Source organism: Chiloscyllium punctatum, chromosome 30 (genome assembly GCF_047496795.1).
Source record: "Chiloscyllium punctatum isolate Juve2018m chromosome 30, sChiPun1.3, whole genome shotgun sequence".
Classification (NCBI taxonomy): domain Eukaryota; kingdom Metazoa; phylum Chordata; class Chondrichthyes; order Orectolobiformes; family Hemiscylliidae; genus Chiloscyllium; species Chiloscyllium punctatum.
This window is the reverse complement of record NC_092768.1, coordinates 6,612,003-6,634,058: the sequence shown is the minus strand read 5'-3', so window position 1 is coordinate 6,634,058 and position 22,056 is coordinate 6,612,003. Positions and strand designations below refer to the sequence as shown.

The following is a 22,056-nucleotide window of genomic DNA, read 5'->3' as shown; positions in this document are numbered from 1 at the left end:
AGCCCTTGTTTCTCTCCGCCTTCTTTCCTCACCACGCTATTCAAAATGGAGGCTCGACATGATTATTCTGGTTAGTTATCTCCCTATGACTGTGGGTAATCCAAGATGGAGGACAGGAAAAATTTCTGCTGTAACAGCTGCTCCTTTTTTTTGAGGTATTTTAGGTGCTGGAGGTGATTTCCTCACATTCCAGGAACAGCAATTACTGTTTTATATGCTGTTGTACTGTTTTGGAACTTTGGAAAAAAAAGTCAAAACAACAGCAGTTTTAAAAGGGAGAAGAAAGGACAAAGGAAGCACATGGTGAGGACAGTGCAAGAGAGAGAGAGAGAGAGAGAGAGAGAAAGAAACTGACACCACAGTGTACCTGCACAGTTACTGCCTTTGCTGTTTGAATTCATGTCTTGCTGGACATCGGAGTGCATTTGGGAAAATTAACAAACAGTGAAATTCACAACTGATCTTGGAGGAACTGTGTGGGCAAAGTTCACAGCACAGAATGAGATAAGTTAATTGGTTTAAGTGGCCTACAGAAAGTCTGCAGTAGTCAGTAGAGTGGGTTCTTTCTTGATTATATGTTTTTTGCATTTATGTCTCTTGATTAAACTTAAAATATAAGCTAGAACTATTAATTTAACCTGGGACAGTGTTTTGCAGAGGAATAAGATGGTGTTATTTTCTGGGTCTGTAGATTGTGAAGGAGCAAAAATGGCCTTTAGTAGGATGATATGTGCTTCTTGTCAGATGTGGTAGTTTAAAGAGAGTTTAAGGGTTACTGCGGATTATATCTGCAATAAATGCTATTGGTTGCAAATCTTATCAGATCGAATGGATTGGTTGGAGAGACAGTTAGGAGCGATGAGGAACTTGTAACAGCAACAGTATATGATGGATGGCAGTTATAGGAAGGGGGAAAGTCTCAGATACAGTCACATAGATGGGTTAACTCCAGGAAAGAGAGGTAGGTAGCTAGTACAGGAGTCTTCTGTAGCTATACCCATTTCAAAGAGGTATGCTGTTTTGGAAAATGTAGGGAGTGATGGATTCTCAGGGGAACGTAGCATGAACAGTCAAATTTCTGGTATTGATACTGGCTCTAATGCAATGAGGGCTACGTCGGGTACCAAGAGAACAATTGTGTCAGAGATTCTCTAGTCCGAGGTACAGACAGACGTTTCTTTGGCCAGCAATGGCCATTTCTATATATGAATGCACGAAGCATTAGACACAAGGTGGATGAGCTTGAGGCTCTTTTGGAAATTGGCAGATACGATATTGTGGGGATAACTGAGACGTGGCTTCATGGGGACAGGGCCTGGGAAATGAATATTCAAGGCTACATGTGTTATCGTAAGGATAGACTGACGGGCAGAGGGGGTGGGGTGGCCTTGTTGGTAAGGGAGGATATTCAGTCCCTTGCGCGGGCGGACCTAGAGTCAGGGGATGTAGAGTCAGTGTGGATAGAGCTTCGAAACACTAAGGGTAAAAAGACCCTCATGGGAGTCATCTACAGGCCCCCAAACAGTAGTCTGGATGTTGGAGGTAAGTTGAATCAGGAGCTGAAATTGGCTTGTCGCAAAGATGTTACTACAGTTGTTATGGGGGATTTTAACATGCAGGTAGACTGGGAGAATCAGGATGGTATCGGGCCTCAAGAAAGAGACTTTGTGGAGTGCCTCAGAGATGGATTTTTAGTGCAGCTGGTGCTGGAGCCGACCAGGGATAAGGCGATTCTGGATCTGGTATTGTGTAACGAACCAGAATTGGTCAGTGACCTCGAAGTGAAGGAGCCGTTGGGAAGTAGTGACCATAATACAATCAGCTTCAATCTGCAATTTGAGAGGGAGAGGGTACAGTCGGGAGTGACAATATTTCAGTTGAATAAAGGGAAATATGGAGCTATGAGGGAGCAACTGGCCAAAGTTCAATGGTATAATACCTTAACAGGGAAGACCGTGGAGGAACAATGGCAGATATTTCTGTGTATAATGCAGAAGATGCAGGATCAGTTCATTCCTAAAAGGAAGAAAGATCCCAGGAGGAGACATGGGCGGCCGTGGCTGACAAGGGAAGTAAAGAAGCATATAAGGTTAAAAGAGAAAAAGTATAACTTAGCGAAGATAAGCGGGAAAACGGAGGACTGGGAAGCTTTTAAAGAACAACAGAGGATTAGTAAGAAGGAAATACGCAGAGAAAAAATGAGGTACGAAGGTAAACTGGCCAAGAATATAAAGGAGGATAGTAAAAGCTTTTTTAGGTATGTCCAAGGCAAAAAAAATGGTTAGGACAAAAATTGGGCCCTTGAAGACAGAAGCAGGGGAATATATTACTGGGAACGAAGAAATGGCAGAGGAATTAAATGAGTACTTCAGATCTGTGTTCACTGGGGAAGACACAAGCAATCTCCCTGAGGTAACAGTGGCTGAAGGACCTGAACTTAAGGGAATTTCTATTTGCCAGGATTTGGTGTTGGAGAGACTGTTAGGTCTGAAGGTTGATAAGTCTCCGGGACCTGATGGCCTGCATCCCAGGGTACTGAAGGAGGTGGCTCGGGAAATCGTGGATGCGCTGGTGATTATTTTCCAGAGTTCAATAGAATCGGGGTTGGTTCCTGAGGATTGGAGGGCGGCTAATGTTGTGCCACTTTTTAAGAAGGGTGGGCGGGAGAAAGCAGGAAATTATAGACCAGTTAGTCTGACCTCAGTGGTGGGAAAGATGCTGGAGTCTATTATAAAGGATGAAATTACGGCACATCTGGATAATAGTAACAGGATAGGACAGAGTCAGCATGGATTTATGAAGGGGAAATCATGCTTGACTAATCTTCTTGAATTTTTTGAGGATGTAACTCGGAAGATGGACGAGGGAGATCCAGTGGATGTAGTGTACCTGGACTTTCAGAAAGCTTTTGATAAAGTCCCACACAAGAGGTTAGTGAGTAAAATTAGGGCGCACGGGATTGGGGGCAAAGTACTAGATTGGATAGAGAATTGGTTGGCTAATAGGAAACAAAGGGTAGTGATTAACGGCTCCATTTCGAAATGGCAGGCAGTGACCAGTGGGGTACCGCAGGGATCCGTGCTGGGACCGCAGCTTTTTACAATATATGTAAATGATATAGAAGATGGTATCAGCAATAACATTAGCAAATTTGCTGATGACACAAAGCTAGGTGGTAGGGTAAAATGTGATGAGGATGTTAGGGGATTACAGGGTGACCTGGACAAGTTAGGTGAGTGGGCAGATGCATGGCAGATGCAGTTTAATGTGGATAAATGTCTGGTTATCCACTTTGGTGGCAAGAACAGGAAGGCAGATTACTACCTCAATGGTATCAAATTAGGTAAAGGGGCTGTTCAGAGAGATCTGGGTGTTCTTGTCCACCAGTCAATGAAGGCAAGCATGCAGGTACAGCAGGTCGTGAAGAAGGCTAATAGCATGCTGGCCTTCATAACAAGAGGGATTGAGTATAGAAGCAAAGAGGTGCTTCTGCAGCTGTACAGGGCCCTGGTGAGACCACACCTGGAGTACTGTGTACAGTTCTGGTCTCCAAATTTGAGGAAAGACATTCTGGCTATTGAGGGAGTGCAGCGTAGGTTCACGAGGTCAATTCCTGGAATGGCAGGATTGCCTTACACGGAAAGACTGAAGCGACTGGGCTTGTATACCCTTGAGTTTAGAAGACTGAGAGGGGATCTGATTGAAACGTATAGGCTTATGAAAGGATTGGACACTCTGGCAGGAGGGAACATATTTCCGTTGATGGGGGAGTGCCGAACCAGAGGACACAACTTAAAAATACGGGGTAGACCATTTAGGACAGAGATGAGGAGAAACTACTTCACCCAGAGAGTGGTGGCTGTGTGGAATGCTCTGCCCCAGAGGGCAGTGGAGGCCCAGTCTCTGGATTCTTTTAAGAAAGAATTGGATAGAGCTCTTAAAGATAGTGGAGTCAAGGGGTACGGAGATAAGGCTGGAACAGGATACTAATTAGGAATGATCAGCCATGATCATATTGAATGGCGGTGCAGGCTCGAAGGGCAGAATGGCCTACTCCTGCATCTATTGTCTATTGTCTATTGTCTATTGTCAATGAAAAATCAGAATGATGTGTTGCTTCCCTGGTGCCAGGATCAAGGATGTCTCCGAGAAGGTGCAGAATGTTCTCACGGGGAAGAGGGGTCATTGTCCACATTGGAACCAATGACATAGGAAGGGAAAAGGTTGAGATTCTGAAGGGTGATTACAGAGAGTTAGGCAGGAATTTAAAAAGGAGGTCCTCAAGGGTAGTAATATCTGGAATACTCCCGGTGCTACAAGCTAGTGAGAGAAGGAATAGGAGGATAGAGCAGATGAATGCATGGCTGAGGAGCTGGTGTATGTGAGAATGATTCACATTTTTGGATCATTGGAATCTCTTTTGGGGTAGAAGTGACCTGTACAAGAAGGACGGATTGCACCTAAATTGGAAGGGGACGAATATACTGGCAGGGAAATTTGCTCGAGCTGCTTGGGAGGATTTAAACTAAAGGTGGGAGTGTAGGACCCTGGGAGATAGTGAGGAAAGAGATCAATCTGAGACTGGTACAGTTGGGAAGAGTCAAACTGTGAGGGCAGGCAGGAACAAGGTAGGGCTAATAAATTAAACTGCATTTATTTCAATGCAAGGGGCCTAACGGGGAAGGCAGATGATCTCAGGGCATGGTTAGGAACATGGGACTGGGATATCACAGCAATTACGGAAACATGGCTCAGGGATGGGCAGGACTGGCAGCTTAATGTTCCAGGATACAAATGCTACAGGAAGGATAGAAAGGGAGGCAAGAGAGGAGGGGGAGTGGCGTTTTTGATAAGGGATAGCGTTACAGCTGTACTGAGGGAGGATATTCCCGGAAATACATCCAGGGAAGTTATTTGGGTGGAACTGAGAAATAAGAAAGGGATGATCACCTTATTGGGATTGTATTATAGACCCCCTAATAGTCAGAGGGAAATTGAGAAACAATTTTTGAAGGAGATCTCAGGTATCTGTAAGAATAATAGGGTGGCTATGGTAGGGGATTTTAATTTTCCAAACATAGACTGGAACTGCCATAGTGTTAAGGGTTTAGATGGAGAGGAATTTGTTCAGTGTGCACAAGACATTTTTCTGATTCAGTATGTGGATATACCTACTAAAGAAGGTGCAAAACTTGACCTACTCTTGGGAAATGAGGCAGGGCAGGTGACTGAGTGTCAGTGGGGGAGCACTTTGGGGCCAGCGACCATAATTCTATTAGATTTAAAATAGTGATGGAAAAGGATAGACCAGATCTAAAAGTTGAAGTTCTAAATTGGAGGAAGGCCAATTTTGACGGTATTAGGCAAGAACTTTCAAAAGCTGATTGGAGGCAGATGTTCACAGGTAAAGGGACGGCTAGAAAATGGGAAGCCTTCAGAAATGAGATAACGAGAATCCAGAGAAAGTATATTCCTGTCAGGGTGAAAGGAAAGGCTGGTAGGTATAGGAAATGCTGGATGGCTAAAGAAATTGAGGGTTTGGTTAAGACAAAGAAGGAAGCATATGTCAGGTATAGACAGGATAGATCGAGGGAATCCTTAGAAGAGTATAAAGGCAGTAGTAGTATACTTAAGAGGGAAATCAGGAGGGCAAAATGGGGACATGAGATAGCTTTGGCAAATAGAATTAAGGAGAATCCAAAGGGTTTTTACAAATACATTAAGGACAAAAGGGTAACTAGGGAGAGACTAGGGCACCTCAAAGATCAGCAAGGCGGCCTTTGTGTGGAGCCGCAGAAAATGAGGGAGATACTAAACAAGTATTTTGCATCAGTATTTATTGTGGAAGAGGATATGGAAGATATAGAATGTCGGGAAATAAATGGTGACATCTTGCAAAATGCCCATATTACAGAGGAGGAAGTGCTGGATATATTGAAACACATAAAGGTGGATAAATACCCAGGACCTGATCAGGTGTCCCCTGGAATTCTGTGGGAAGGTAGGGAAGAGATTGCTGGGCCTCTTACTGAGATATTTGTATCATCGATAGTCACAGGTGAGGTGGAAGACTGGAGGTTGGCTGACATGGTGCCACTATTTAAGAAGAGTGGTAAAGAAAGCCAGGGAACTACAGACCAGTGAGCCTAAGGTCGGTGGTGGGTACGTTATTGGAGGGAATCCTGAGGGGCAGGATGTACATGTATTTGGAAAGGCAAGGACTGATTAGGGATAGTCAACATGGCTTTGTGCATGGGAAATCATGTCTCACAAACTTAATTGAGTTTTTTGAAGAAGTAACAAAGAGGATTGATGAGGGCAGAGCAGTAGATGTGATCTATATGGACTTCAGTAAGGTGTTCGACAGGGTTCCCCTTGGGAGGCTGGTTTGCAAGGTTAGATCTCATGGAATACAGGGAGAACTAGCCATTTGGATACAGAACTGGCTCAAAGGTAGAAGGCAGAGGGTGGTGGTGGAGGGTAGTTTTTCAGGTTGGAGGCCTGTGACCAGTGGAGTGCCACAAGGATCGGTGCTGGGTCCTCTACTTTTTATCATTTATATAAATGGTTTGGATGCGAGCATAAGAGGTATAGTTAGTAAGTTTGCAAATGACACCAAAATTGGAGGTGTAGTGGACAGCGAAGAAGGTTACCTCAGATTACAACAGAATCTGGACCAGATGGGCCGATGGGCTGAGAAGTGGCAGATGGATTTTAATTCAGATAAATGCGAGGTTCTGCATTTTGGAAAAGCAAATCTTAGCAGGACTTATATACTTAATGGTAAGGTCCTAGGGAGTGTTGCTGAACAAAGAGACCTTGGAATGCAGGTTCATAGCTCCTTGAAAGTGGAGTCGCAGGTAGATAGGATAGTGAAGAAGGCGTTTGGTATGCTTTCTTTTATTGGTCAGAGTATTGAGTATAGGAGTTGGGAGGTCATGTTGCGGCTGTACAGGACATTGGTCAGGCCACTGTTGGAATATTGCATGCAATTCTGATCTCCTTCCTATTGGAAAGATGTTGTGAAACTTGAAAGGGTTCAGAAAAGATTTATAAAGATGTTGCCAGGGTTGGAGGATTTGAGCTATAGGGAGAGGCTGAACAGGCTAGAGCATTGGAGGCTGAGGGTTGACCTTATAGAGGTTTATAAAATCATGAGGGTCATGGATTGGGTAAATAGACAAAGTCTTTTCCCTGGGGTGGGGAGTGGGTTCAGAACTACAAGGCATAGGTTTAGGGTGAGGAGGGAAAAGGTATAAAAGAGACCTTAGGGGCAACTGTTTCACACAGCGGGTGATACATGTATGGAATTAGCTGCCAGATGAAGTGGTGGAGGCTGGTACAACTGCAATATTTAAAAGGCATTTGGATGGGTATATGAATAGGTAGGGTTTTGAGAGAGCTGGCAGGTGGGACTAGATTGGGTTGGGATATCTTGTCGGCATGGATGGTTTGGACCGAAGGGTCTGTTTCCATGCTGTACATCTCTATGACTCTATGACTTTCACAACGACTTTTTGGGATATACAAAAACATGATTGTTCTGTTGAATACATGATTAACCTGTGGGATATGTGATTATTATGAGATAAATTGTAACTTAGCTATATAACTACTCTGGAGAATAAGTTCCTGTCAAGACATGTATAGTTCTTGCTGGTGATTATTCTGTGGGATATATGCCTAATCTCTGAGATATTTGATTCCCCTGAGGATATGGGCTTGCCTCTGTGATGTGTGATTACTGTGAGAGATATGTGATTACTTTAGAGGTACGCAATTACTCTGGGAAATTTGTGATTACTCTGATATGTGATTACTCTGGGTGTATGTGATTACTCTGAGTGTGTGTAATTATTCTGTGGGATTTGTTATATTTTATGATTATATGATTATTCAGTGAAATATGTGATTATCTGAAAATATATAATTGTTCTGGGCATGTGCAGTTACTCATGGGATGTGTCATTGCTCTGAGAAATTTATAATAACTCTGTGGATATGTTATTATTCTGGGATTATGGAATTACTCTCGGTATATGTAATTACTCTTTGGATATGTGATTATTTTAAGTGTATTGACAGCCCTGAGTGGCAACTGACTATTCTCGTCAAACATAATTATTCTTGGTATATGTGCGTCTTCTGCAGATTTGCAATTGCTCTTTCTATATGTGATTACCATGCAGATATATGATTACTCTGGGATATGTGATTATGCTGAGAAAATGTTTACCCTGTGAATATGTAATTATTCTGAAAATATGTGATTACTTTTTGAGTGTGTGATTCCCATGGGGATATATAACATCCCTGGAAATATCTGATTACTCTGGACATATGTAGTTGTGGAGATAATTGAATACTCGACGTGTATGAGGTTACTCTGGAGAAAAGTGATTACTCTGTATTTTCTCTGAGTGTAGAAGATTACACTCTCTACGTGATTACTCTGTAGATTCATGATTGCTCTGGACATATGTAAGTATTCTGAAGATATTTGATTTCTCGAAGGAAATTGATTATTTTTGGGGTCTATGATTCTGTGAGGATATTTGATTTTCCTTGCTGTATGTGATAATTCTGGGAATCAGTGATTAGTAAAAGTTATGTGATTACTCTGAGTGTACATGATTGCTCTGGAAAAATTATCAGAGGGGTATATAATTACTTTGGGGTTACGTGATTACTCTGGAAATATTAATCTGAGAAATTTATAAATCTGGGACTGTCTCATTTCAAAAGGTGTATGTGACTACTTTGGAGGATACATGACTCTTCTTGAGGGTTATGTATTCCTCTATGTACACATGATTACTGTGAGTCTATGTGATTACTTTAGCATTTTGGGATATTATTACTCAGGAAATTAAGAGATTCCTCTCTGGTTATGTGATTAGTCTAGGAATGTTTGCCTACTCTGGGGTTATATGTGATTACTCTGAGTATATGTGAGTACTCTGTGGAAATGATTACTTTAAGTGATAATTCTGTGAATATAAGATTACTCTGGAAATCTACGAATACTTTCGGAATATAAATTTACTTTGGGGTGATTTGATTACTTTGGGGATAGACTTATGTAATTATTCTGGGAATATTTGATTAGTCTTGGATAATGTGATTGATCTGTGCTGATAATATTTGGTCCCTTGGAGAATTTCTGGTTATTCAGGGGATTGTGAGATGTCACAAGGAATATGTGATTACATGGGTTTACCACAGCCTGGAAATGTATGAATTATCTCAGGTCAACAGTGAAAAAATGTCACTACAATGTCATGAAAGGAAAAACTAACACTACCACACCACTCCTGTCTTCAAGGACCTACAACAAAAGAGATATATGTACACTGACCAGTATCTTTCATTCCCTCCCACTCAGTGAGATACCTAAACACTGACTGGAGTGTCTCAGTCCCCTGTTTCACAGTAAGATAAATATACACTGACTGGGATCTCTCAGCCCTCTCATTCTCAGTCAGATATATGTATACTGACTGATGTCTCTCAGATCCCACTCTCACGGAGATATCTACACAGACCAGTGTCTCTCAATCACCTCAGTAAGAAAGCTATACACTGACTGGGCTCTCAGTCCCTCTCCTTCAGGAAGATATCTGAGCACAGACCTGACTCTCAGTCCCCTCAGCGAGTTATCTGAAAACTGACTGGGATCTCGAAGTCTCCTCTCTTTCTCAGAGAGATATATGTACACTAACTTGAGTCTTTCAGTTCCTTCTCTCAGCAAGACGCCAATATGTTGAGTGGTCTCTCTAAGTCACTTTCTAACAGGGAGATATCTGCACATTGACTGGTGTCTCTCAGTCCCCTCTCTTAGGGAGATATCTGTGCACTGACTGGGTTTCTGCCCCTCTCTCAGGAAGATATCTGTACACTAACTTGTGTTTGTCAGTGTCTCTCCCTGGTGGAGATACCATATACAAATTGCAGCTTCTTAGTATTGCTCCCTCGTGGAGATAACTGCACATTGAAAGGGGTTTCTTAGTCCCTCATCCTGGGAGCATCTGTACACTGACTAGAGATTCTCAGTTCTGCTGAGTAAAGGAGTTCTGTCAATTGAGTTAACAGAGATAATATGGATTTCAAAAGAGAGATGGAAGAAAAACAATTTGCAGTGCTATGGAGATATAGGCACTAGATTTAATAGTCATGGAATGCAGAGCCAGGGGTTTCAATAATTCCTTGGAGCAAGGTTGCTCTGTTGTGACATCAGGAAGCACTTCTTCATGTTACGTAACCAAGGCAAATAGATAAGAAATTAAAATACATATCGCATACTTATTTCTTTGAATAGTGGAACAAGCTTGAGAGGGGCTGAATGGCCTCCTCTTATTTGTAACGTCACTCGCAGGTTTGCCAGAGCACATGCGGTAATTCAGAGGTTAACATTATTGGTGTTTTAAAAAAAGAACAGGGAAGACTGGTTGCTAGGCAACATGCCAGCTGAATAATAATAAAAAAGAGAGAGGGAGAGAGCAGGACGAAGCAGCTCAACAGCCGTTGTGGAATTGCAGAGAGGGCAATTGAAATGAACATCGCTTCACTGGTACGTGAGAAGCGGCGGAGGAGAAGGAGCAGCAACCGCGGACTGGTTCCTCGGGAGTCGGATCCTTCCTCGCAATCGCCGCCCCTCGCTATACCCCTCCGACGAGCAGGGCTGAGCCGAGAAGGAAGCACACCTCCACTGAACAAGGGTAGGAGGCTTTGGAGAAGGTGCAATAGAGCAATTCACAAGGCTGACACCAGAACTGGCAGGGTAAATGTAAGGAGGACTTGCATTTGTATGGCACCTTTTTGCAAGCTGAGGGCATCCAATCAATGGGGTTTCCATTCAGTGAAATGTAGGCACTGCTGTTATGTAGGAAACGCAGCTGCTATTTCACACACAGCAAGCTCCCACCAACAGCAATGTGATAATGTTTGTGTGTGTTTTTAACTGTGATGATGGTCGTTGAATTAAGATTGGCCCCAGGACTGTGAAGAAATCCCTTACTAAACCCTCTCTCCCCCCACCTTTTGTAATAGTAGCCATGGTATCTTGAGGGTGGATAAGGTCATTGAGTATTAGCATGTCCTCCACAAACAGCACCTCCAACAGCACGGCACTTGCTCTGTCAGCACTGCACTGCATTTTGTGCTTTTCTCTCTAGGGAGGAACACTGTGTGAACTTCTGACTCAGAGGGAGGAAGGTCACCCCACCACCCCTGCAAAGATTGAACAGGATGAGGCTGTTTTTCTTTCAGAAAGATGTGGTCTTCAAGATTTTGAAAGTGGTATGGACACAGAAAAATAGTTTCACCAGTGTGTATACTGGGAAGCAGTAGCATAGTGATTGACACACTGGACTAATTATCCAGAGGAACAGATTAATAATTTAGGAATGTGGGTTCAAATCCCACCATGGCCACTGGGAGGAGATGTAAAGTCAATTAATTATGAAACTGAAATGCAAAGCTAGCGTTCATATTAGCGACAAAGAAACATGTCAGTTATCATTTACATCTGGTTCATCAATGCTGTCCCTGCTCAATCTGGACTATATGTGACTGCAGACCAATAGTGGTGTACTTCACTCCTAACAGCCTTCAGTATTGAGTAGCCACCTAATATTAGGCCAATTGATGATGGGCAGCTGTGCTAGTGATGCTCACAGAGAATGAATTGAAGATAGCCATTAGTCAGTCCACAAGGGTTTCAGGAGAGGCCTGTTCACCTACAGAATGTGGAACTTGACATGGGATGGTTGAGATGAAAGGATGGAATCTCACTGGGCACCATGAGGGTGGAAGCAAGATAGAGACAAGCGTATGGCAAGGGGTGGGAAAATGAAGTGAGAGGAAATAATGTGAATCATTAAAACCAGCATGAGGTTGATGGACTGAAAGGCTATGCTCTTGCTATAAGTTTTCATGGAATCCTAGATTCTTCCCCCCATCCGTCCTGCATCTTCTGGTATTTGTGAATGGGGTGGGGTGGCAGCAGATGGGCACAGTCCAAGCATAGATGGGCAACCATACTTGAAGGAAATCTTGAGGGTACCAGAGGAGACCCAAGGATATGAACGTAAGTCAACAGGGCAGCTCGGTGGCTCAGTGGTTAGCACTGCTGCCTCACGGCGCCAGGGACCCAGGTTCAATTCCAGCCTCAGGCGACTATCCGTATGAAGTTTACACATTTGCCCCATGTCTGCGTGGGTTTTCTCCAGGTGCTCCGGTTTCCTCCCACAGATATGCAGGTCAGGGTGAATTGGCCATGCTAAATTGCCCGTAGTGTTAGCTGTATTATTCAGAGGGAAATGGGTCTGGGTGGGTTACTCTTTGGAGGGTCGGTGTGGACTTATTGGGCTGAAGGGCCTGTTTCCACACTGTAGGGGAATCTAATCTAATCTAATCAACAAAGTTAGGGTGAGGCTGATGAAAAGTAAGGAAGGGAAATTGAATTAAGATGGAGCAAAAGAGTAGAGTGTGAAAGGAAAAGGAAGACAAACAATTAGGTTTAATCCTCAAAAAGACTCACAGAAGGGTGATACACAGGAGTGGAATTCCACAGTTCTTGTTGGTCTTCTCTAGGTTGTTATGTCCCTTCCTGGGCCATAAGATGGACTGACATTGTAGGAACATAAGATCTTGCATTTGGAGAAATGAAGGCCTGGTGGTATTATCACTAGATTAAAGACCCAGGTGATGTTCTGGGGAACTGGTTTCAAATTCTATCACAGCAAATGGTGGAACTTTGATTCAATTTAAAAAAAAATCTGGAATTAAGAGTCTAATGGTGACTGTAAAACCATTGTTGAAAACCCCCATCTTGAGGGAAGGAATGCCCTTCATGTCTGGCCTATATGTGACTCCATATCCACAGCAACGTGAAATATTAATTCTCCTCTGGGTAATTAGGGATGGACAAGCCAAACACCTTCTGTGTATGAACAACGATAAGTTCAGCCATTCTGAGAGTGGCTTTAATATGTTTCAGTGCCACCGATGAAACTCGTGGTGAGTGTGAGGATGTGGCGATGGCTAAGAGACTGAGGGATTCGTCCAGGCACCAAGGTGACCTGCGGCTCTCACTCGCGTCCAGTTCTCTAGGTCGTTATGTGAACAGGCTGCTGTTATATTCGGGGCCGCGCGTCATGGGGGATATTGGCAGGAAAATTGGAGTGGAATTGGCCACCCTCAGAGCAGCCATGATCTTATTGGACAGGAGAGCACGCTGGAGGGGGCCGACTCATGCTTCTGGTTCTGATGTTCCCCTGCCTACTGCTGGCTGGGCTAAATACTTAGCAAGCATGGGAGAATGGGTGTGAGAGTTGACTGCGGGTATCCTTGTCTTTGGATTTGGAGGAGATTGGAGGTAACAAGGTGAGTGCCTGGCAATTGTCAGAGGTCATACCATCAACTGAACACAAGACATTCCATTCCCCTTGACATTAAGACAGTGCTAGCACGGGTTAAAAAGATCTCCACTGTGGACCTTGTGGTTGTCATGGAGAGCGAGAAAGAGAGAGAGAAGGACGGGTCTGTTCCTGGGTGTGAGCTTTCCAATTGGCTAAATCCGAAATAAAAAAGATAGAGGAATATTGACCTTTTTGTTTTTCTGTTTGGTTTTGAGAAATAACCTTTTGGGGGAGGGGGGTATTGGAAAATTAGGAGGAGAGGGGCATAGGAAGGAGAGAGGGAGAATGTTCGTGTGGCTAATTCTCTCTCCCTGGCTGGATGAGAGTGGCACTGCTCATTGAAGAGAGAAGTGTGTGTGTGTGTGTGTGTGTGTGTGGAGGGAGAGCAGAGAGAGAAGTGAGTGATACCGTCCCCATCCGTTTGCTTCTGCCCCAGGGATGGATTTTGACAGGCCTGAGCTAGGGGACCCCTTTGAGTTCCTGGGCTGAGATCGAGGTCGGCTGGTCACGCCGGAGGCAGATCTGTGGAAGAGTCAGAAGAGAGATGTGTGGAGGGGGGGTGTTGCCGGTGAGTCGCTGCGGGAAAGCGGTCTGTCTGTGTGTGTGTGTGTGTGTGTGTAGGGTGGGAAGGGGAACTGGGCAGTCAGTGATGGGTTGTCAGCAACATTGAGAGGTGAATGGAAGCAGGGACTGAGGCTCGGTGTCACCATGACAGAATAGTCAGCAGGCAACAGAGAGGCTGCAGGTAAGCGTCTTAGTTAACCCTGTCTTGTCAATGCAGTGAGAGACTGGGTGTTTATTTTAAATTCCTTTGGTATCCAAAATGGTGGGGGTTTGGCTGAGCCTGAACTATTCTGGTAATCAATCGCCTGTATTGTTATCTCCACATATATCATTACAGATGCACAGAAACGAATTGATATTGTAGACTGGCAATTTGTGTTACGTGATTGTACATGGGCGGTTGCTCCCCCTTCAATTCCTGTGGTCACAGCTGCCTCTGTTATCGCTCCCTGGGAACGAGGTTAGTTAAGCCGGTGTTTGATATGGGTACCCTTCAACGGAAATGAGCAACAACTGAATATGTTGAAACAATCAATAGAAGATGAAGGGCTCCCGAACGGACAGAAATGCACGAGTGAGTACGCAGAGGGAACGAGTTCTCCAGGAGCTGTTTAAATAGCCACGATAGCATCTGTAATTATAATCTGTCTCTCCAATCACTCCTTCACTCTCTCCAACCCATACATAAACCATCTGAACCCCTCGATTAGATTCCAGTCTGTATCTCACCCCCAGGTATCCATTATCCTGTATATAAACCATCTGAACCCCTCGATTAGATTCCAGTCTGCAACTCACCCCCAGGTATCCATTATTCTGTATATAAACCATCTGAACCCCTCGATTAGATTCCAGTCTGTATCTCACCCCCAGGTATCCATTATTCTGTATATAAACCATCTGAACCCCTCGATTAGATTCCAGTCTGTAACTCACCCCCAGGTATCCATTATTCTGTATATAAACCATCTGAACCCCTCGATTAGATTCCAGTCTGTAACTCACTCCCAGGTATCCATTATTTTGTATATAAACCATCTGAACCCTGATTAGATTCTAGTTTGTAACCCATTTTTAGTTAGTAAGAGTCATAGAATTCCTGTAGTGTGAAGGCAACAGGCCATTTGGCCTGACAAGTCCACACAACCCTCTGAAGAGTATCCCACCCAGACCCATTCCCCAACCCTATTACTCAACATTTCCCCTAACATATGCATCTAGCCTACACTATGGGCAATTTAGCATAGCAATTCACCTAACCTGCACATCTTTGGACTGTGGGAGGAAATCGAGCACCCAAAGGCAACCCAAGCAGTACACAGGGAGAATGTGCAAGCACACAGTCAGCCATCTGAGACTGGAATCAAACCCAGGTCCCTGATGCAGTGAGGTAGCAGTGCTAACCACTGAGCCACTGTACTGCCCAAGATCAGTCTACCCTTATAGACTGTCATGTTCCTTATCCAAGAAGGATCTCTGTAACATGAATATTTTTGAAGGATTACATGACAGAAAGTTGAGTTTGACACTTTGAGTGTGAAAAATGTAATGCATTTTGTTTTTAGTTGAGATGTTAAAAGTTTCATTACATCTCTCCGATAGTCTGTTACCAGGACTCACCCCATTCCCAGAAATTCCACTTCAACCCATTTCAGATGCTGGGCCATTTTCTCCTGTTACAGCTGCTCTTTGCCTGGCACTAGTGCAGTGCCAATGTTATTTGCTGCTTGTCTGCCTGAGCGAGATGCTGTTCAGAGCTTGTTTCAGGATGCCACAGGAAGCCTAGTAGCTAAGGATGGTGCTGAACATTTCCAATCTGAAGTGAACATTCCCACAATCTTACCTCAATGGTGAGGGTCAAACAACACGGAAACAGATCTTTTGGTCCAACTCATCAGTGCAGACCAGATATCCTGATCTGACCTAGTCCCATTTGCTAAGGTTTGGCCTATATCTCTCTCAAACACACCTCCCCACCCACCCCCGACCCCACACACATTAGAATCCCTACAGTGTGGAAACAGGACCTTCGGACCAACAAGTCCACACCGACCTTCCAAAGAATAACCCACCCATACCCATTCCCCCTGAATGATGCACCTAATCTACACATTCCTGAACACGATGGGCAATTTAGCACAGCCAATTTGTCTAACCTGCAAATCTTTGGACTGTGGGAGGAAACCCACGCAGACACGGGGAGAATGTGCAAACTCCACACAGACAGTCACCCGAGGCTGGAATTGAACCTGAGCTCGTGGCACTGTGAGGCAGCCGTGCTAACCACCGAGCCACCGTGCCACCCCATCCAAGTGCCTTTTAAATGCTGTAATTGTACTAGCTTCCAACATTTCCTCTGGCAGCTCATTCCATGCCATCTCAGGTCCTTTTTAAATCTTTCACCTCTCGCCTTAAACCTACGCCCTATAGTTTTGGATTCCCCCACCTGAGGAAAAAGACCTTGGCTATTCACCCTATCTATGTGCCTGATGATTTTATAAATCTCTATAAGGTCACCCCTCAGTCTCCGACAGTCCAGGGAGAAAAGCACCAGCCTGTTCAGCCTCTCCCTATAGCTCAAACCCTCCAACCCTGACAACATCTTTGTGAATCTTTTCTGCACCCTCTCAAGTTTCACAACATGCTTCCTTTAGAAGGACAACCAGAATTGTACGCAGTATTCCAAAAGTGGCCTCGCTAATGTCCTCTACATCCGCAACATGACATTCCGGCTCTACTCAGTGTTCTGACCAATGAAGGTAGGTGTGCTAAACATCACCTTCACCACCCTGTCTATCTGTGACTCCACTTTCAAGGAACTATGCGGGTATATCCCAGGTGTTTGTTTGGCAACATTCGCCAGGACCCTACCATTAACTCTGTAAGTTCTGCTCTGTTTCATGTTACCAAAATGCACCATCTCATATTTATCTAAATTAAACTCCATCTGTCACTCCTCAGTCCTTTGGCCATCTGATCAAGGTCCCAGATGCAGAGAGATCTGGGTGTTCTAATACAGGAATCACTAAAGGTTAGTAAGTAGGTACAGCAAATAATCAGCAAAACTAATAAAATATTATGTGTTATTGTGAGGGGATTTGAATGCAAGAGGAGGGAGGTATGCTTCAATTATACAAGGTATTGGTGAGACTGCATCTGGAGTACTGTATAGTACTGGTTACCGTACTTACAGAAGAATGTTAATGCATTGGAAGCATTTCCAAAAAAGTTTACGAGACTCATAGCTGAAATAACTGATTGCCTTATGAAGAAAGGCTAAACAGGCTAAGCCTGTATACTCTGAAGTTTAGGAGAGTCAGAGGTGACTTAATAGAAACATATAAGATCCTGAGGGCACTTCACCAGGTGAATGTGCAGAGGATGTCTCCTCTTGTGGGAGAATCTAGAACTAGGAGGTCATAGTTTTAAAAAAAAAGGTGCCCATTTAAAACAGAAATTGAGGAGACATTATTTCCTCTCAAGTTGAGTGTCTGATGACTGAGGGGATGAAATATTATCAGGGGCAGTATGAAGGAATGTAGAGTTGAGGTTAAAATCAGATCGGCTGGTTGGCTGGTTTGTGAGTTATGCAAACAGCATGAGTTCAATTCTGCATACCCAGCTAAGATTACCATGGAGGAGTCTCTTTCTCAGCTTCTTCCCTTTCCTATGGTGTAAATCACCACCAGTCATTTTGTGTTCTTGCTCTGTTGCTCTCTCTGACAGACAGCAGAGTAATGGTCCAGTAGGACAATGGCATTTTCACCTTTACCCTACAGATAGGAGTGCAGAGAAAGGGTGCACGTAATGTTGTTGTCAGTCCACAAGGAAGGGGAATGAGCCCATCATTAGACGTAGGTAATTCACAGTTGATTTCATATGGTGCTTCTCAAACCACCCTTTCTGACCTCTGTATGTTTCCAGTAACTACACATCTCTCCTGATTCCATGTCTTTCATCCTGCTGGATCTCGCTCCTCATCTGGCTTGCCTTCCCTTCAATGACACCATTGGAACACAACATTTAAGCAAAACTATCCAGAGGATTCCACGGCCAATGGGTCATTACAGAAACCATTGTGCCTCAATATATTCCCCGTCCAGCCAAGAATCTTGGTGTAGAATGTGCAACCTGTCAGAAGCCGGTGACTAAAACCAATGAGTCCTTACCACCCTTTCCTGCATCACACTCCTCATTGCTTAATGCAGGAGGCTGAGGGAAGACTTGTTTCAGCTGGTAAAACATTGCAACAGATTTGGGTAGAGCGGATGAAGCTATTTCCCAAAGGTAGAAGTGGTGAGGGGCAATTGAGTTAAAGTAGATGGGAGATGGGGTAAAGTTCCTTTACCCAGATGGTGGTGGGGGTCCTCAAGTCATGGTCTGATAGGATGATGGAGGCCAAAGTTCACTCAAAAGGAAATGCACCTGAGGCTCTGTAACTTGAAGAGAGAGAGATGGACCAAGTGCTGGAAAATGGGATTAGGCTGAGTGGTTCAATTTTCACTAAGACAACGATGTGGAGGCACCAATGTCGGACTGGGGAGAACAAAGTCAGAAGTCACAAAACACCAGCTGATAGTCCAACAGGTTTATTTGAAATCACAAGTTTTCAGAGTGCTGCTCCTTCATCAGGTGAAGTGTGACTGCAAACACAATGGGCAGTTGGCCCCCTTCAGTGACATAAATACTTAATCATTTTCCAAAGATTCTAAATCTCTTAAGAGAAGGAATGTGCAGAGAGTTGGTAGAGGATAGTGGAGCTGCATTGTGTGAATTGGAGGATGCAGCAACAACATGATAGGTTGATTGGCCTTTTCATTTGCTTTAATAGTTCCATAATTCTGCATCTTTTCGATTCCATCTTCTTTCACATAATTATCTAGCTTCCCTTTATAAAGGTGTTTATGCTATTTCAACTCAGCCACTCCTTACGATAGCAGTTTTCGCATTCCAACTACTATCTGAAGGAGTGATGATATATTTCCAAATCAAGATGGTCAGTGACCTTGAGGGAACTTGCAGGTGATGGTGTTCCATGTGTCTGTTGCCCCTGGTTTCAAAGTGACTGAGGTAATGGGTTTGGAAAGTACTGTTGAAGGAACTTTGCTGCCGTGCATCTTGTTGAAGGCACACACTGCAGTTGTTGGTGGAGGGAGTGAACATAAAAGATAGTGAGTGGATAGCCGATCAGATGGGCTGCTTTGTCCTGGATGGTGTCACACCTCTTGGGTGTTGTTGGAACTGCACTTTGTTGAGTTGACCTGACTGAGTTGTCAGGTATAATACTATTTGCAGCACCCAGCTCTTGGACCAAGAGGAAGGACGGATAACCCACATCTGGCCCAACCCTTACGACTCCCAACATCTGATAAAGATTCTGCTCTTTTCCCTTCCCTCCATGACTAAATAGCATTGTTTATTCAACCGTTCTGCTCCATAATATTTCTGTGGTTCCTCTTGGATGTAATGCGGAAATATACACCACCACAAAACATACATGAGTTTCAGTCACTTTATAAGTCAAACCATCAAATGTTCCACAATTAGAAAAGTCAGCTCGGTGCCCTTGCACACTTCCTCCAGTGTGTTTAAAGTTCCACCAGTGTCCCCTAAATAGTCCTAATGCACTGATGACAGCACTGCTTCTTAGGGAGACCTCTTTGAACTGCTCCACCACCTTGGCACAGGTGACTGGACTAACTTCACTGTGTGGCAGCTGTAATGGTTACACTGGCAGAGGCTGGGTGGATGGATGCTGTCCATTCCAACATGCTGCTGTTCTTTGGGCATATTTGAAAACCGACCTCTTTTGGCATGTCACCCCACTGAGGTCGCTTCCCTGAAAACATTGTGGGTCAATTGTGACCCTGTCTCAGGCTGATTCCACCTCTAGACCGCCCTGGCAAATCTGCGGGGTGTGAGTTAGAGTAAGAGACTTGCTTTGTCAGCAGAGTCTCCCTCTGCTTTCAGCTCCTCTCTCTCACCATTAGCTTGCAGTTGCTTGATAAAGGAAACTGGTGAGGAGAATGATTCCCACTCTGTGTACCTTGTAAAGAAGAGGAGATTCCGGGATGATGGCAAAATGGGTAGGGATGGCAAATTGCCTTCCCAAGAGGACTTGTACAAGCCAGATGTTTGTGAGGTTTTTTTTAAATCCATAATAACCATTGCAAAGGTGAGCCTTCAAATTCCAAAATTATTAATCGAATTCAAATTTCACCATGTCAAAGTAGGGTTTGAACACGTATCCCCAGAGCATTAGCCTGTGTCTTTGGATTACAAGTCCAGCGTCATTGCCACTATGCCACTGTGTTCACCTGATAGGTTGGATTAGGTGAGGATAAGAATAGTTTCATCTGTAGATTTAAGTATAGACAGCAGCATTCTATCCAACTATGGTTAGCTCCTGCCACCTTCAATGACTTGTCATCTTGTCTCCTTAAGGTGCCAGCTGTGGCTCAGGATGCAGCATCCTGTCCTCTGCATCGAGAGGTCATGGGCTGTGATTGCAGCCCTGCACTCTAGCACCGACAATCCTGGCTGACACACCAGCACAACACTGAGGAAGTGTTGTTCTGACAGAAGTGTGGTCATTTTGCTGAAAACTATCTGCCCTCTGAGCTAGGGGTAGACACTTCCTTAATATCATTTCAAAGAAGAGCCAGGTCTCCTGATCAATATTCATCCCTCAATCAACAGTGCAAAAAAAAAGATTCCTTAAATCACTGGCACACCACTATCTGCTGTGCATTAACTGACTTCTGCATTTTCTATATCACAGTATTGATTGCATTTCAAAAGTACGTCATTGGATGTAAAGTCCTCCCATGGTTGAGAAACGTGCCATATAAATACAAGTCTTTCATGTGAGAGAGTACAGAGGTCAGTGAGGTTGGTGCAATGCATACAGTTTATGTGACTGTTAAGGTTACACAGTGTGTGTGAGAAATGGGTTATGAGACTGGCAGCTGTAAGGGCACAGTGAGGCATATCAACTTAGATCAAACTTCTGATAGTGAGAAATTGTTGGTTAAGTAAGTGATGGGATGTCCAGGGTATCAAGCAAGAGTCTTAGGAAGTGCAGTAGTTAGTGGAATATAACATTTATAGATATGCTTACTGACTTGGACAACTCCTGTGAGATTACTGAACTCCCTGTGAATAGTGTGCAGGTCCTTGGGGCTTACAGTTTCACAACTGATTGACAATGCACTCCCCTCCACTAACTTTATTTTCAAAGTTGCCTGGCATGCACATTCTGGCCAATATTCCGGCTGGACTTTATCCATCCTCTATTACATTATTTCAGGCTCCAAAGGTCTCAACCCACAGCCATGTTGTATTATAATCAGAGTCGTGGAAATATACACCATGGAAACAGACCCTCCGGTCCAACTCATCCATGCTGACCAGATATCCTAACTTACTCTCGTCCCTTTTGTCAGCATTTGGCCCATATCCCTCTTAAACCTTTCCTATTCATATACCCATCTGGATGCCTTTTAAATGTTGTAATCGTATCAGCTCCCACCACTCCCCCAGCAGCTAATTCCATATACGCACCATCCTGTGCATGAAAAAGTTGCCTCTTAGGTCCCTTTTCAATCTTTCCCCTCTCACCTTAAACCTATACCCTCTAGTTTTGGACTCCCCCACCCTGGGGAAAAGACCTTGTCTATTCACCTTATAAGTGCATATAATGATTTTATAAACCTCAATATGGTCACCCCTCAGCTTCCAACGCTTCAGGGAAAATAGCCCCTATCTATTCAACCTCTCCCTTGAGCTCAAACTCTCCAACCCTGGCAGCATCCTTGTAAATCTTTTCTGAATCCTTTCAAGTTTTACAATGTCATTCCAATAGCAGGGTGAACAGAATTGCACGCAGTATTCCAAAAGTGGTCTAACCAATGTCCTATACAGCTCCAATATGACCTCTGAACTCCCAACACATAATGCACTCACCAATAAATGCAAACATAACAAGCACCTTTTTCACTATCCTATCTACCTACAAGTCCACGTTCAAGGAACTATGAACCTGCACTCCAAGGTCTCTATGTTCAGCAAC

General features: G+C 44.0%; 1 protein-coding gene across 14 annotated transcripts in view; it reads left to right on the top strand.

Annotated features, from left to right (window-relative positions):
* LOC140455148 (ras/Rap GTPase-activating protein SynGAP-like) overlaps positions 1-22,056 on the top strand; it is a 1,171,996-nt gene that overhangs the window by 366,673 nt on the left and 783,267 nt on the right. The window contains exon 1 of one of the 14 annotated variants that reach the window (XM_072549835.1): positions 13,810-13,989. The exons of 12 other annotated variants lie outside the window; for them this stretch is intronic. The gene's annotated coding sequence lies outside the window, so the exon portion shown is untranslated. Of the gene's footprint in view, positions 1-13,809; positions 13,990-14,067; positions 14,167-22,056 lie in introns of those variants that run through there. One more of the 14 variants, XM_072549836.1, reaches the window with a different exon arrangement.